Raw genomic sequence first — 15,834 nt, 5'->3', positions numbered from 1 at the left:
TGGCGACCTCTGCGAAATTATCGAGTTAATAACAAACCGGTTTTTGAGAAACTAGCAAATCATTATACGGAAATAGAGAGGGAAGAAATTGGCACTCATGAATCGGACAGAATTGCACACCACTGAAATGACACATACTTCATAGCCTGTCTGGTGACGATCCCGAATGCAGAGCATAACAGCTGCATGTGAGTGCCCGGGTAATTTTCTACATTTTTTGTTAACCGTCAGTCCAGATGACCATCTTTCGATACAACTTGGCAAAAAATAACTGACACCAGATCAAATGTGAAGGCACTATTCTGAACTGTTCCCGTTCTATTTCATTAAAGTGCAAGTGTGATAATTTCAAATTTAATCACAAATCTAACGAAATGGAAGAAGACCAAAGGGAAAATAAATATAAAATTTATAAAATTTTGCTGTTATTTTTAGAATTATTTAGGTTATTCCATAAATTAAAGAATATGAATTTGGTTTTATTTAACATTTTCTTTAAATTTTGAACGGCGAGGAAATGAAAGAAGATACTTCTATTTATAGTCTTTTCCGCGATTTTTGTGTTATTTAACAGATCTTCGTCATCTACATCTCTGAGAAAGTAAAACAGGATAGGAAGAGGTGAAATCTTTATTTTTAATTTGCAATACAACGAGGTTACTTCGTTATTTAAATAATGAAAATGGAAATGAAGATGGGCAGAGAAGGAAAATAAGTTAACAGGCAAAGGGAAGTGCTGAAGAGGTGAAATTAGTCCCTATACAAATAAAAGTAAAATAACACAAACGTGAAACGAAGAAAAGATAACCCAATTAAAAAATGACTGTAACTGAAAAGACGTCATTAGGATCTCTCCAGTGGCAAAACATTTTGGGATAATATTCCACCTGGATCTCTGGGAAAGAACTACCAACGATAATCTCCTCAACTCAAAAATCAACGAAAGGGTAACATTCTTAGAGGCAGAACATGGAATGTCGGAGTTGTGAATATAGTAGGAAAGATAGAAAATCTGAAAAGGGATATTCAAATGGTGAATCTAGATTTGTTAGCCTGTGAAGCAAAATGAAAAGAAGATGAAAAAAGAGTAATAACAACAGCAACAGGGAAACGTTTAACAGGGACACGCTCTGTAAGAGAGCACAGTGAGACTGCCTATTTGACTAACTCAGGCTGGCAGTCGACATAAATATAAGGGGCGTTCAAAAAGAAACACGTCGGAGGCATAATTACAGAAACCAGTACATGTATGTGAAACCTTCCCGTCTCCTCTATAACTCTTTTGTTAATGATAACCTTCCCTTTTACTATAACATATGTAACCTTCCCTTAGGATTTCTGTCTCTTGCTTAATAATAACAAATGAATTCTTCCCTTTGAAATTTATTCTCTTTCTCAATCTTCGCATACAAATTTAATTGCTGCCTATTAAAAGTGATTTTCTGATTATTTCGACGAAACATAGAATGTGTCGTCGTCGTGGCCCTCACTCGTTATCTGCAATAACCCAAAACTGTTCCTTACCTTTTTTACTGTTGCTAGATCGCCAACTGACTGCTACATCGAACTGTGACATGAATATATATACTCTGTTTTACTATACTGTATTAGCTGCTGGTGGGCTGTCATAATAAATGGCTGTATTTATTACCAAAGCTGACGTTATTTTTTAATCAATTTGACTGAAATTACGTAACTCACAGTTAAACTTTTTCTTGACAACAGTAAAATTTTGCAAAGTCTTGCTCGATGGTTTTTTGGATGGATTATAATTAGAAATGTAATACTGCTGGCAAAAGTTAATTATATTCTGAATGAAATGATTTTACAAACGTTGGAATGAGACTTACTTTTTGCAATAATCTTACAACTAGCAATGCGCAAACATAACTTCAGTAGTCTTGAGTTTCTCAAAAAATTAATTCAGTAATATTAGTTCCTCTTTATATAATAGTTAGCTGATGTCTCTGTACATCCGTTTATAATCTCTTGTAAATCATAGCTAGTGGCTGGCAGGCACACCGCTCCTCTCAACCTCTCGCTTCAGACCTGCTACCGACTCGCTTCACTTCTCGCTTACTACTGACATCCTACGAACGCTAGAGTGCGGTCTCTCCTGCCAACAATGCTTTCTGGTGGAGACAATCCCTGCTACCATTACAAAATGTATCAATGTGCGGTCTTTCCCGCTCTTTTCTTAAAATGTATCCGTACGCGGTTTCTCCCGCCCTTTTTAAAATTATACCAACAATACTTTGGTGCAGACATTCCCTGCTACCACAATTATTTCCAACACGACAAATATTAATTATTCCTACTTAATCCTATTAATAAAATATAAACATCTTTCATAAATTGTGGTTTGACAATAGACAGTAGAAATATACACGTCTTACATATGTTAGAAGTATTGACCATGGTTGTTGAAACACCTGTCCCACTGTGACACAAGGCCGTGAATGGCTGTCTCATAAAATTCCCGGGCCAGCCATGTGAACCAGTTCCACACGTACAGCTGGCTGTCGTCATCCGAGGTGAATCGTTCGCCCCTCAGAGCCTTTTTAAGGGGACCAAAAATGGCGCAATCACAGTGAGAGAGGTCCGGAGTGTATGGAGGGTGGCCGAGAACCTCCGATTTGAATTTCTACAGTAGTGTCGCGACTGTGTTGGCCGTATGAGACTTTTCACTGTCGCAGAGCAGAGTGACGCCACGGGTGAGTTTGCCTGGTCGTTTTCATTTGATCGCTTGGTGAAGGGTGGTCAAGGTTTGCGAGTAACGCTGGGCATTGACTGTTGTCCCGGGGGTGAAGCTGACTCCTGCACGTGGTGCCCCTGCATAGGTACTGGACTAGATTCTCCAGTACTGAACTGAACGTCAGCATTCCAAAAGCATTGCATTATAGGTTTCACTATGAATGGAAACCAAAGGTCTTTATCAAGACCTCACCTTGTGATTGTATCAATCAACATAGAAGGATTGTCTGTTGCCAAAGAAGAACTCCTGCAACATATTGCCAAGGAACCTAGGTGTGATATTTTATGTATACAAGAAACCCATCGAGATGACACCATGAGAAGACCAAAAATCCTTGGGATGAAACTGGCAGTTGAGCGACCCCATAGACAATATGGCAGTGCTATCTTTGTGAGGAACGATATAGCTGTTCTCTCTACCTCACTTACAGAATTCAACAATATTGAAATACTGTCTGTAGAACTGAATGGTTGTATTGTGTCGTCAATTTACAAACCCCCAGGAGCAGATTTCCAATTTTCACCTACAGACAACTACACCAATCAACAAGCTCACTTTATTGTTGGAGATTTCAATAGTCATAGCAGTGTTTGGGGTTATGCTGAGGACGACAGTAATGGTGAAGCAGTTTTGACTTGGGCTGATACCAACCATCTTAATCTTGTCCATGATAATAAACTCCCACCATCTTTTAACAGTGGGCGTTGGAAACGTGGGTATAACCCCGACTTAATTTTTGTTAGCGAGAACATAGCTCACCAATGCAGAAAAACTGTTCTAAATCCGATACCAAATACTCAACACCGCCCCATAGGCTGCCAAGTGTTTGCAGCCATTACTCCTAGAATCACATCATTCCGAAGGCGATACAATTTCAAGAAAGCAGACTGGCAGAAGTTTGCTGATCTCCTTGACTCAGAAGTTTCACGCATAGAACCCTCAGTTTCCAACTATGATGAGTTTGTAGAAGCCGTGAAAAGATGCTCAAGACTCTCAACTCCCAGAGGCTGTCGAGTTAACTACATACCTGGCTTGACAGAAGAATCCGTGAAGCATCTACATAACTATATCCAACTTTTCAATGATAATCCTTACAGCATTGAAACCTTAACTGCTGGCCAAAATTTATCCTCAGCCTTAGCCAAATCCAAAAAAGAACGATGGATAGAGCTACTCGAGAACCTTGATATGTCTAAAAGCAGTCAGAAAGCCTGGCAGTTGCTGCGACGCCTGAACAACGACCCTGTCCACAATCATGGCCATGCAAACATTGCACCAGATCAAATTGCTCATCATCTAGTTCAGAATGGAAGGGTCAATTGTTCTAAAGATAGAACAAAACTCAAAAGAGAACCTGAACGTGAAAACAACCATATATCAAATGACTTCATCTTACAAGAACTCAGAACCGCAATTCAGAAATGCAAAAATGGTAAAGCGCCTGGTCTAGACGACCTAATGATTGAGCAAATTAAACATTTTGGTCCCATCACGGAAAGATGGCTTCTGCAATTCTATAATGGTTGTCTGAAGCGGAAACAGATCCCTGCCATCTGGAGGAAAACTAAAGTTATTCCCTTACTAAAACCTGGAAAGGGTGCAGCTGATCCCAAGAACTACCGACCGATTTCGCTCCTTTGCCATTTGTATAAAATCTATGAAAGAATGTTGCTAAATAGACTCACTCCCATTGTTGAAAAACAACTCATACCTCAACAAGCAGGTTTCCGACCTGGAAAGAATTGTACAGCACAAGTCCTTAATCTGACTGAACATATTGAAGAGGGATATGAAAAAGGATACATTTCCGGGGCTGTCTTCGTGGATCTCACAGCAGCATATGACACCATTCAACATCGACAATTATTGCACAAAGTCTACTACATCACTAGAGACATTAATTTCACCAGAACTGTGCAGACACTTTTGGAAAACCGGCGATTCTATGTGGAGTTCCAAGGAAGAAAGAGTAGATGGAGAAGTCAAAGGAATGGCTTGCCTCAGGGTAGTGTCCTTTCCCCCATATTGTTCAACATATTTACAAATGACCAGCCTCAACCTTCTCTTACAAAGAGTTTCATCTATGCAGATGATCTTGCCTTAGTCACACAAGCCAGAGATTTTGACACAGTAGAAAACCAGCTTACTGTTGCTCTCAAGGACCTATCTGAGTACTACAGAGTCAATAACTTAAGACCGAACCCTGCTAAAACTCAAGTTTGTGCTTTCCACCTACGCAATCGAGAGGCCTATAGAAAACTTACAGTGTTTTGGGAAGATCAAGAGCTTGAACATTGTTTCTACCCCAAATATCTGGGTGTCACCTTAGATCGAACGTTGACCTACAGAAAACACTGCACTAACACCAAGCAGAAAGTTGCTGCTCGTAACAACATCCTGCGGAAGCTCACTGGCAGCGTTTGGGGTGCAGATCCCAAACTACTAAGAACATCAGCCTTGGCCTTGTGTTATTCCGCAGCTGAATACGCATGTCCTGTATGGTACAAGTCATCTCATGCAAAGCAGGTTGATGTGGCCCTGAACGAAACCTGCAGGACAGTAACGGGATGCCTCAAAGCTACACCTATTGATAAACTCCATAAACTAGCAGGTATTGCTCCTCCAGACATAAGGCGTGAAGTCGCAGCCAAACTTGAGAGACATAAAGCAGATCATAACACCGATCACCTGCTACATGGATACCAGCTACCAATTAGTAGACTCAAATCTAGGAGGAGCTTCATGAGAACTACTACACCCCTCACCGGTCGGACTGGAGCAGCCAGACTATCTCAGTGGACAGCAAAATCTGACAGTAACGATTGGATGACTCCTTCTGAGACCCTTCCTCCTGGTGGAAATCAAGTCTGGACAGTGTGGAAGTCTCTAAATCGGCTCAGGAGTGGCGTCGGACGAACTAAGGACAATCTGTTTAAATGGGGCTTCATGAAGGAATCTTCCACCTTGTGTGACTGCGGAGAAGAACAGACAACCAAACATTTAATTAACTGTCCTAGATGTCCTGTATCATGTTCCACACAAGAGCTTGTTGATGTTTCAGACAATGCTGCTGCCGTTGCACAATTTTGGGCTAATACCGTTTAGTTTGTTCTTTTATGATTTGACCTGATTTGTTATATTGTATATATTGTAAATATTGTTGTAATGTTTTTGACTCGAAATAAATAAGACTGTTGTCCCGTGCTGCAGGAAGTGTATCAGAAGGGGACCATCATGGTCAAAGAAGAACGTCAGGAGAAACTTTCCTGCACTCATGTGGACGACGACGTCCAGCTCTATGTGCGGAACTGGGAATTTTATGAGACAGCCATTCACCGCCTTGTGTCACAGTGGGACATGTGTCTCAACAACTAGGGCCAATACTTCTAACATACAGGTTAGGGTTTTTGTAATTATGCGTGTGACTGTTTCTTTTTGAAAGTCACTTATACACTACTGGCCATTAAAATTGCTACACCAAGAAGAAATGCAGATGATAAACGGCTATTCATTGAACAAATATATTATACTAGAACTGACATGTGATTACACTTTCATGCAATTTCGGAGCATAGATCCTGAGAAATCACTACCCAGAACAACTACCTCTAGCCGTAACAACGGCCTCGATACGCATGAACATTGATTCAAACAGAGTTTGGATGGCGTGTACAACTACAGATGCCCATGCAGCTTCAACACGGAACCATAGTTCATCAAAAGTAGTGACTGGCGTACTTTGACGAGACAGTAGCTCGGCCACCATTGACCAGACCTTTTCAATTGGTGAGAGATCTGGAGAATGTGCTGGCCAGGGCAACAGTCGAATAATTTCTGTATCCAGAAAGGCCCGTACAGGACCTGAAACATGCGGTCGCGCATTATCCTGCTGAAATGTAGGATTTCGCAGGGATCGAGCGAAGGGTGCAGCAACGGGTCGTAACACATCTGAAATGTAACGACCACTGTTCAAAGTACCGTCAATGCGAACAAGAGGTGAGCGAGACGTGAAGCCAATGGCACCACATGCCATCACGCCAGGTGATACGCCAGTATGGCGATGACGAATACACGCTTGCAATGTGCGTTCTCCACTATGTCGCCAAACACGGATGCGACCATCATGATGCTGTAAACAGAAACTGGATTCATCCGCAAAAACGACGTTTTGCCATTCGTGCACCCAGGTTCGTCGTTGAGTAAACCATCGTAGGCGCTCCTGTCTGTGATGCAGCGTCAAGGGTAACCGCAGCCACGGTCTCCGAGCTGATAGACCATGGTGCTGCAAACGTCGTCGAACTGTTCGTGCAGATGGTTGTTGTCTTGCAAACGTCCCCATCTGATGACTCAGGGACCGACACGTGGCTGCACGATCTGTTACATCCATGCGGATAAGATGCCTGTCATCTCGACTGCTAGACACACGAGGCCGTTGGGATCCAGCACGGTGTTCCGTATTACCCTCCTGAACCCACCGATTCCATATTCTGCTAGCAGCCATTGGATCTCGACCAACGCGAGCAGCAATGTCGCGATACGATAAACCGCAATCGCGATGTGCTACAATCCGACCTTTATCAAAGTCGGAAACGTGATGGTAGGCATTGCTCCTCCTTACACGAGGCATCACAACAACGTTTCACCAGGCAACGCCGGTCAACTGCTTGTGCATGAGAATTTGGTTGGAAACTTTCCTCATGTCAGAACGTTGTAGGTGTTGCCACCGGCGCCAAGATCGTGTGAATGCACTGAAAAGCTAATCGTTTGCATATCACAGCAAGTTTCGCGTTTGTAGCACGTCATCTTCGTGGTGTAGCAATTTTAATGGCCAGTAGTGTATAAATACAAGCAATTTAAAGAGGAATAGTTGCATACTCTTCTCCAGACCTAGTAGCAACAGAATTTTCATATCCCATCATTCATTCCTTATCTCAAAATACTCAATTTTGTATCCTCAGTCATCTGTATAGTCATTATCCTGACGATCTGGGGCGCCCTATCCTCAACAGGAGAACGGAATCACTATCGCAAACACCTGTGAACGTAGCTCTTCTAATTACTGTTGGCAGGCCTGGGCCACAGCACTGGAGTCAGGATCTGCGTTCGCGTCGGCTCTATGTGCCGCGGAGCGCTGTGAGCACCCCCCCCCCCAACGGGTGACGCGCAGTGTTGACACCTGCGGGTCTCGCCGCGGCACGCTTTGTGTCGCGTCGCCCGCTGTAATTACTGAAGCAGAGGCTCCGTTCGCCACCCTTCCCTCTCCTCCTGTCACACGTGGTGACACGTAAACTGTTACCCCTGTGGCTCCGGGTTAAACTCACAGAAGAGGAGGCGCGTATTTCTGTGTGTCAGACGTCTGTGCACGGAAGAGACACAGATTGCGGTTCATTAGCTGGTGTGTGCACCAAGATACAGTCACTCTGAAACTCGGTGCTAGATTACGGGAGTTTGCCATGTTCGTACAATGGTCGTTTCGGAAGAAACTCTGGCCCATTGAAAGCAACAAGACAGAGATAAAAAATGATATAAAAACACAATTCAATTCATTCATTTGTTACAATATGAGTGAATGATTTGAACTTCAAATAACACAAGGTTTCTGAGGCATTTTGACATATTTATTTCTAACTCTTTAAGTGACACTGACGAATATTCGTACCACTGGCCTTAAATTCTGTTTATTGCTTTAGTTTCTACAAACAATCGACTATACTGATGTTAATATGTTCACGACAATACGTCTGATAACTACGAATCTCATTTTTATGTTTCTATGTCGGCTTGAGGTATCAGCGGAGAACTGAGATACGGTATGAATGACCTCGCAGACGCTCGTCTACAAACTGCTTTTGTGTTCAGCTGTCATTCGTGACCTGTGATTTTACTCTTTTAATTCAAATGTACGTAAGTTCAATTCATAGTATCGTTTCCTACATTATAAAATATAGGACCAGTGCTAGAGTCGTTTTTAAGCATATTTATAATTAGTTTTCCTCCGTGCCATGCATGCAAACGAACAGAGTCTGAAATTTCAATGAATTTAAACATCAGGTGTGTACGGGATGTTGATATAATCAACGGGGGAGTTGAAAATGTATGCCCCACCGAGAGTCTAACCGATGATCTCCTGCTTCCTAGGCAGGCGCTCTAACCCCTAAGCAACCGAGGAGACAGCCATCAACGCCGCTGCGCGACTTGTCCCAGGCAAACCCCCCTCCCCCACAACTGACTCACATTCTCAATTTACTCCACACACTACGAAAGTAATGCTCCATGCCTATTAATCTCAATGCTCGTGGCAAGGCCTATTCCCGCATGAGTTAGAGCGTGTGTGGGCTTCCGCACAGAAATGATCCTTGGCTTGTGATCGCTGTAATTACAAGTGTACGGTATCTGTTCTTCCGGACATGCACGAAAGAAAAGACACTAGACGCAAATAGAGTCTGATGAATTCACTTTCTGGTTACATCCAATTTTATTGATTCCGTGCTGTGAAATGGTTTTTCTGATTAAGTATGATCATTATAGATGCATTGTTCCATAAATTAGCTCGTAATTTTTAGCAGCTGAGATAATATAAATTATTTCTGCTGACAGTGTACATAGAGGATAATTACTGATCGTATACAACATGCCGGAAGGAGTTTATGCACACACTTGAATGGAGTAGGTATATTACTTACTCATTTTTAGTTGGATTTTACACTCAGAGGAATTATACTGGTATACGTGAATATTAGCAACAGATCTATCACAATGACATAGTTTCTTGACCGATGAAGTTATGGCTGATCCTGTAGTGAACTGATCAGAAGAGTTTACGGAAGAGATCGATGGGGTCTCTGATGCAGATGATGTAGTTACTATTCCTCAAGGTTCAAATACTGCTACAGCAACTGACTGAAGGCTGAGTAACACAGTATCAAGTGGAACAGTACGTGAAACGTATAGTACAGTTGCAGTAGATCGTGTAGAGTGTTTGCCTGCCCTTGAAGAAGTACTTCATGACTGTTCCAGACACTGACTGTTTACTGAAGGGGCTGCAGGTGTGGTTTATATGTGCGGTCCAAAGATGGTTGCGAAGCCCAGACCTCTGCGAAATGTATTCCTCCTGAGCCCCCGCCGTAGTTACATTGCTAATTTCCTACAGACTTTTTCAAATTTTTGCAGCATAACTTTTGTGTTTCTGATTTAATGATACATAATTTAACACCATATAACTCACGTGGACTTAGAAATAGTTAATAACTTGAGACGTTTTATTGATTACTATTCACCAAGAGTACACACTGACATGTATTTGACTGTTATGCTAGTTGTCACTTAAAGGGACAATGTAGACTTTGGGATTTATCTGCTGAACAACACATCCAATAAGTCACCAACCGGCTTTAGTGTCATACGCGTCCTCTTCTGCCGAAATTCTCAGCAAAGGTTTTGCATAAATGCAGAATTTGATTGATTCACCATTCAGTTTGGTCTTCAATCCTCGCGTAATGGTGGTGGAGTTATTGGTGAAATAGGCAGGTTTCAGGAAACCATACATACCAGAGTAAGTGAACCCCAAGAAATGAGAAGATGGGAAGAATATATAGAATGGCTATTCTCTGCAGACAGCCGACCAAGTGAAGAAGAGCTAGGGCTAGAAGAAGAAGATAAAGTAGCAGATGATGACAAAGGAAATGCAATACTAACTAGTGAGATTGAAGCATCTATGAAGAAGATTAAAAATGGGAATTGAAGAGATTCCTGCGGAACTGTTAAAGTCATTGGGGAAAGATGGGAAAATGGAGTGGACTGAATTGTGTAATCAAATATAGATTACAGGAAAATCGCCAAAGGACTTTACAGAAAGTATCTTAATACCTACAGAAAAGGAAAAGAACAGCAAAAAGTGTGAGGAACATAAAATAGTGAGTCTAATGTCGCATGCAGCCAAAGTCTTGCTGAGGACGCTCAACAGAAGGCTATATGGAAAGGTGATTTGAATGATAGAAGAACAATTTGGTTTCAGGCGAGGACTCGAAATAGAGATGCCACTGGGATACTGAGAGTGGTATGGGAGAGGTACATGGTATGTTGCGTTCATTGATCTTAGGAAGACTTTTGACTGTGTCAGATGGGACAAACCGACGGAAATCCTAAGGAAATGTGGAGTTGACTGGAGGGATAGACGGCTAATCAGAAATTTATATTTGAACCAGAGACCAAGGGTAAGAATAGGAAGTTTGATAAGTGAAGAAATTGAACTGAGAAGAGATGTAAGACAAGGTTTTTGTTTGTCACCAACACTGTTCAATCTCTACCTGGAGGAAATTATTAATGAAAGTTTTGTTGGAAGGAGAGGAATTTGTATAGGGGGTCGGAGAGTGGGATGTATAAGATTTGCAGAGGACATACTTGTGATGCAGAGAGTGCAAGAGAGATGGGACAAATGTTGGATCATCTAAACACAAAAATAGAAGAATATGGAATGAAGATTAACAAGAAGAAAACGAAAAGCATGGTAATTGGGTGAAAGGAGAGAAAATGCAGTATGAAAATAGGGAGAGAGGAAATAGAGCAAGTGAATGACTTTAATTACTTGGGAAGTGTAATAATGCATGATACGTATTCCTCAACAGAAATTAGGAAAAGAATTCGAATGGCAAAAGAAGGATTCAAGAGGAAACAGAAATTACTTTGAGGACGGCTAAACAAAGATCTGAGGAAAAGACTTGCCAAATGTTACATCTGGAGCGTTGCGCTATATTGTGCGGAGGCCTGGACATTGAGGAAGAAACATGAAAGAAGATTGGAGGCACTAGAGATTTAGATATGGAGAAGGATGGAAAAAGTGAAATGGGGAAACCGAGTAAGGAATGAAGAAGTATTGAGAGGAGTTGGAGAATAAAGGAACATTCTGAAAGTCAGCAGAAAGAGAAAACGGAACTGGATTGGACATTGTTCGAGGAGGGAGTGTTTATTGAAGAAAGGAATAGAAGGAATGGGGAGGGAAAAAGGGAAGAGGAAAGAGAAGATATCAAATGCTGGACAGTATCAAAGGATATTCAGAAATGAAAAGATTGGCTATGGACAGACAAAAGTGGAAGAGGCTTAAGCCATGTCGAGACCTGTCGTAAGGCAGAATACCATACTACTAACACATACCAGAACAAGACTCGTTCAAGAACATCAGTGTTTCACGTGTGGTATGGCAAGTGTCACAGTCCTGGTGATAATGGCCAACTGATAACTCCAGCTTACACACGAAACCATGATACGATAGGGACGCATTTTTTTCTCATCAGTCAGTTGTGAGTTTTCTGTGACCCAAATGCGGCAAATGCGCCTTTTAATGAGACCAACGAGATAAAAATAGTCTTCGTAGAAGACTTCATACAATTTTAGTATTCACTTCCTGAAATTACTGGCAGATTAAAACTATATACCCGACCGAGACTCGAACACAGGGAATCTATTACGAGCAAGCGATCTACCGACTGAGCTCCTGTTTCCAAACATCAAATCAGCGTACACTGCTGCAAGAGCAAAAACTTCGTTCTGGTGTATTCAGTCCTTTTTGTTTGATATTCTCATTGGTGAGCCATTATCGCTGCACATGTTGTCTTGATACAAGCTGTTGAGTCAATTAGGCGTAGTAAGCTTGAAGATGCAAATATTTAGTGAGAAACCGCTGAAGAGTTGTCCTCGTGCACGATGACCAATCGAGGCCCATGCTCCCCGGCCACACGCCAAACTCCCGCTATCTGCCGCGAGGGTTGTTACTGAACGACCACTTCGAGCTCATGTCGTATGATTTGCATCAATAAAGGAAACAGTACTTTCACAGCCTTTGATGAAATTGTAAAACTATTTCCACTCTAAACTTGACACACTTTGAGAATCATAGCAACCAAACTTTCACCACTTTCATACTAATGTTTAACAATGAGGACGCGCTGTTGTATCATGTAGCGCTCCCTATTTACTTACTCCTGTCTCCTGTTGAATTGCCACGATTGCACCGAGGTGTCGGAAGTCATGGCATATCTCTTGACAACATGTCGGACCTCTATTCACCCGGCGTAGTGCAGCACCTCTTGGTAGCATGAACTCAACAAGTCGTTGGAGGTCCCCTGCACAAATATTGAGCCATGCTGCCTCTATAGTCGTCCATAGTTGCGAAAGTGGGCGGTGCAGGATTTTGTGCACGTGCTGGCCTCTAGATTTTCTTCCACAAATATTCAATGGGTTCTATGTCGAGCGAACTGGGTGGCCAAATCATTCGTGCTAACTGTCTGGAACGTCCTTCGAGCCAATCACGAACACTTGTGGCACGTTGACATGGCGCATTGTCATCGATATAAATGAAGTTCAAGAATGGGTGAAATAGGTCTAAAAGTAGCAGAACATAGCCGTTTCCACTCAATGATCAGTTGGACCAGAGGACCCAGTCCATTCCATGTAAACACAGCCCGCAGCATTATGGAGCCACCACCAGCTTGCACAGTGCCTTGATGACAACTCGCGTCCAGGCCTTCGCGGGGACTGTGCCACACTTGAACCGTACCATCAGCTCTTACAACTGAAACCGGGACTCATGTGATCAGGCCAAGACTTTTCACTCGTCTATGGTCCAACCGATATGGTCACGAGGCCACCAAAGCAATGCAGGCGATATCGTGCTGTTAGTAAAGGCACTCGCATCGGACGTCTGCCGTCATAACCCACTAACGCCAAATATTGGTGCGTTGTCCTAACGGGTACATTCGTCCTACGATTTCCGAAATAGGGTGTCCTATGCGTCTAGCTCAATCTACCTTTCCGTGTTTAAAGTTTGTTAATCTGTTAATTCCCGTCGTGCGGCGTTAATCACATCGGGGACCTTTTTACATGGATCACCTAAGTAGAAATGACAGTTCCACCAATGCACTGCCCTTTTATGCCTTGTGTACGCGATACTACTGTCGTCTGTTTACGCGTATATCTCTATCCCGTGGCTTTTGTCACCTCAGTCTTACATGTGGGCACATTACAGCAAAAAGGCGGGTAATTAAAATTTGGCGCACTAGTTGTAACACTTTTTTAATCAGTTAATCCAATTTACGAATGGACTGTTGGCCACGATTGTGGGAGCTGTTGCCGTTTGGAAATCGAGCCTCGTATTCACGTAGTTAGCAGCTGAGCACGGAATTCTAATGCAAAATAAGCGAATCGATGGTACCCAAGATCCAATCACGGCTCATTTTAAACGACCATTTTCAACTTCCTCACAGTACGTATTGTATGTCAATGTGTGTTCTACCGCATTACTGTCATTGGTCTGACTATCGTAATATTACTGTTATCATTCTTTTTTCTGTTCGATAGCGGTGAAAATGTTACCGATGATGGTACCACTAAAGCGGAGTTACTAAATACAGTTTTCCGTAATTCCTTCACAAAAGAAGACGAAGTATATACTCCAGAATTCGAAACCAGAACAGCTGTTAGCATGAGTGACATAAAAGTAGATATCTTAGGTGTTAAGAAAGGCAGGTCTTCAGGTCCAGATGGTGTACCTATCACGTTCCCCTCAGACTATGTAGACACAATAGCGCATTTCGTAGCAATCATATACAACCGCTCACTTGACGAAAGGTCTGTTCCCGAAGACGGGAAAGTAGCAAGGGTCACACCAATACTCAAGAAAGGAAGTAGGAGTAACCCATTGAATTAATAAACCCATACCACTGACCTCAATTTGCAGTATGATTTTGGAGAATATGCTGTACTCCACTGACCTCAATCTGCAGAATGATTTTGGAGAATATGCTGTACTCGAACTTTATGAATCACCTTGAAGAAAATAACTTATTGTCGATAATGTCTGCCAATGTTCCTAACACTAAATTTATTGTTAACTACTGCTGCATGTCAGTTTTAATAACTTATATTGTTGTTATATAGACATTAGTGTGGATAAAGTCTTCAGCGCTATCAGATTGATTTCTGAATTAGATAAACAGTAAGTATTAATACTGGGAGCTATGCATCTTGGTGGGAAATATGATAAAGTCTGTCGCCGCTCAGAGATAGCCTTCTTGCGTCACTTTTCCACGCACCAGTTTCATGCCACACGACCACCTGTCACGTGTCGGCTGGGTAATCTGTCTTTCCTACCTTCAGCGTATGCAGTTCTGTGGGAGTTGCTGACTCACAGAGTACGTCTATGCTGGAGCCTCCCTGCTGCAGCTCGCTGCTTGCTCTTGGCTCATGGCGCCTCGCTACTCGCTGCCAGTCTCTTTACTTTTACACTACAGTCTAGCGCCTGGCACATCGCTCCACGTTGGTCGCACAGGCATAACTCTTCTTCAACTAACTTAATATTTCAGGTGAGTCAGTGCCGTGTAGCTGGATCCCGTATTCTTTCGTATTCAATTTCCTCATAGTTTCGGTAGGGATAAACATGGGTTTTTATAGAGGTTACATTGTAGACAGTCACCACCAAAGTACGTAACCCGACAGAAATTTTGAGTACCCAGAAGAGAAGGAGGAAACAATACAACTCGCCTGGAAGCTTTACATTGATACTGATCATATCGCTAGTTGAGAGGATTACTTGCAGTGTGGAAAAGCTGTGTTCCGTACATCGTCTCACGACGATGATGCCAAAGATGTGGTTTTTGACAACGGGGAAGGGGAAGAGGTATGGCTCCACGATGTGACTGTAGATCGTAAACATGGCAGATTCATTCACCTGTACTAACAACAGCTCAAAACTTATCTAGAGCACTTTTTCAGATGTTACGAATGTCATAGCAAATTTTCCAGTTGATTTTAAATATTATTGAAGCAGATTAGTGTCGGGTATGAAGATTTGACCCAATATTACTAACGCAATTTCTGTTGGAGAAGAATTCTTAGGCCTACCCGCTCTGAAATTGTGTTTGATCTGTGTTCATCCACATCTATTCGCATAATACGAGAGTGTGCTGGAAAGTAATGTCTACAACATTTTTGTGTGAAAATTCTTGAAGCTTTTCGAATAAAAGGGATTTTCCAGATCTTTATTCTTCGTGTCTATATATCTATTTCTCAACGCTGTCAACCTGGCG

Source organism: Schistocerca serialis, chromosome 9 (assembly GCF_023864345.2).
Source record: "Schistocerca serialis cubense isolate TAMUIC-IGC-003099 chromosome 9, iqSchSeri2.2, whole genome shotgun sequence".
NCBI lineage: Eukaryota > Metazoa > Arthropoda > Insecta > Orthoptera > Acrididae > Schistocerca > Schistocerca serialis.
The sequence above is the reverse complement of the archived record's forward strand: the minus strand, read 5'-3'. Positions refer to the sequence as shown.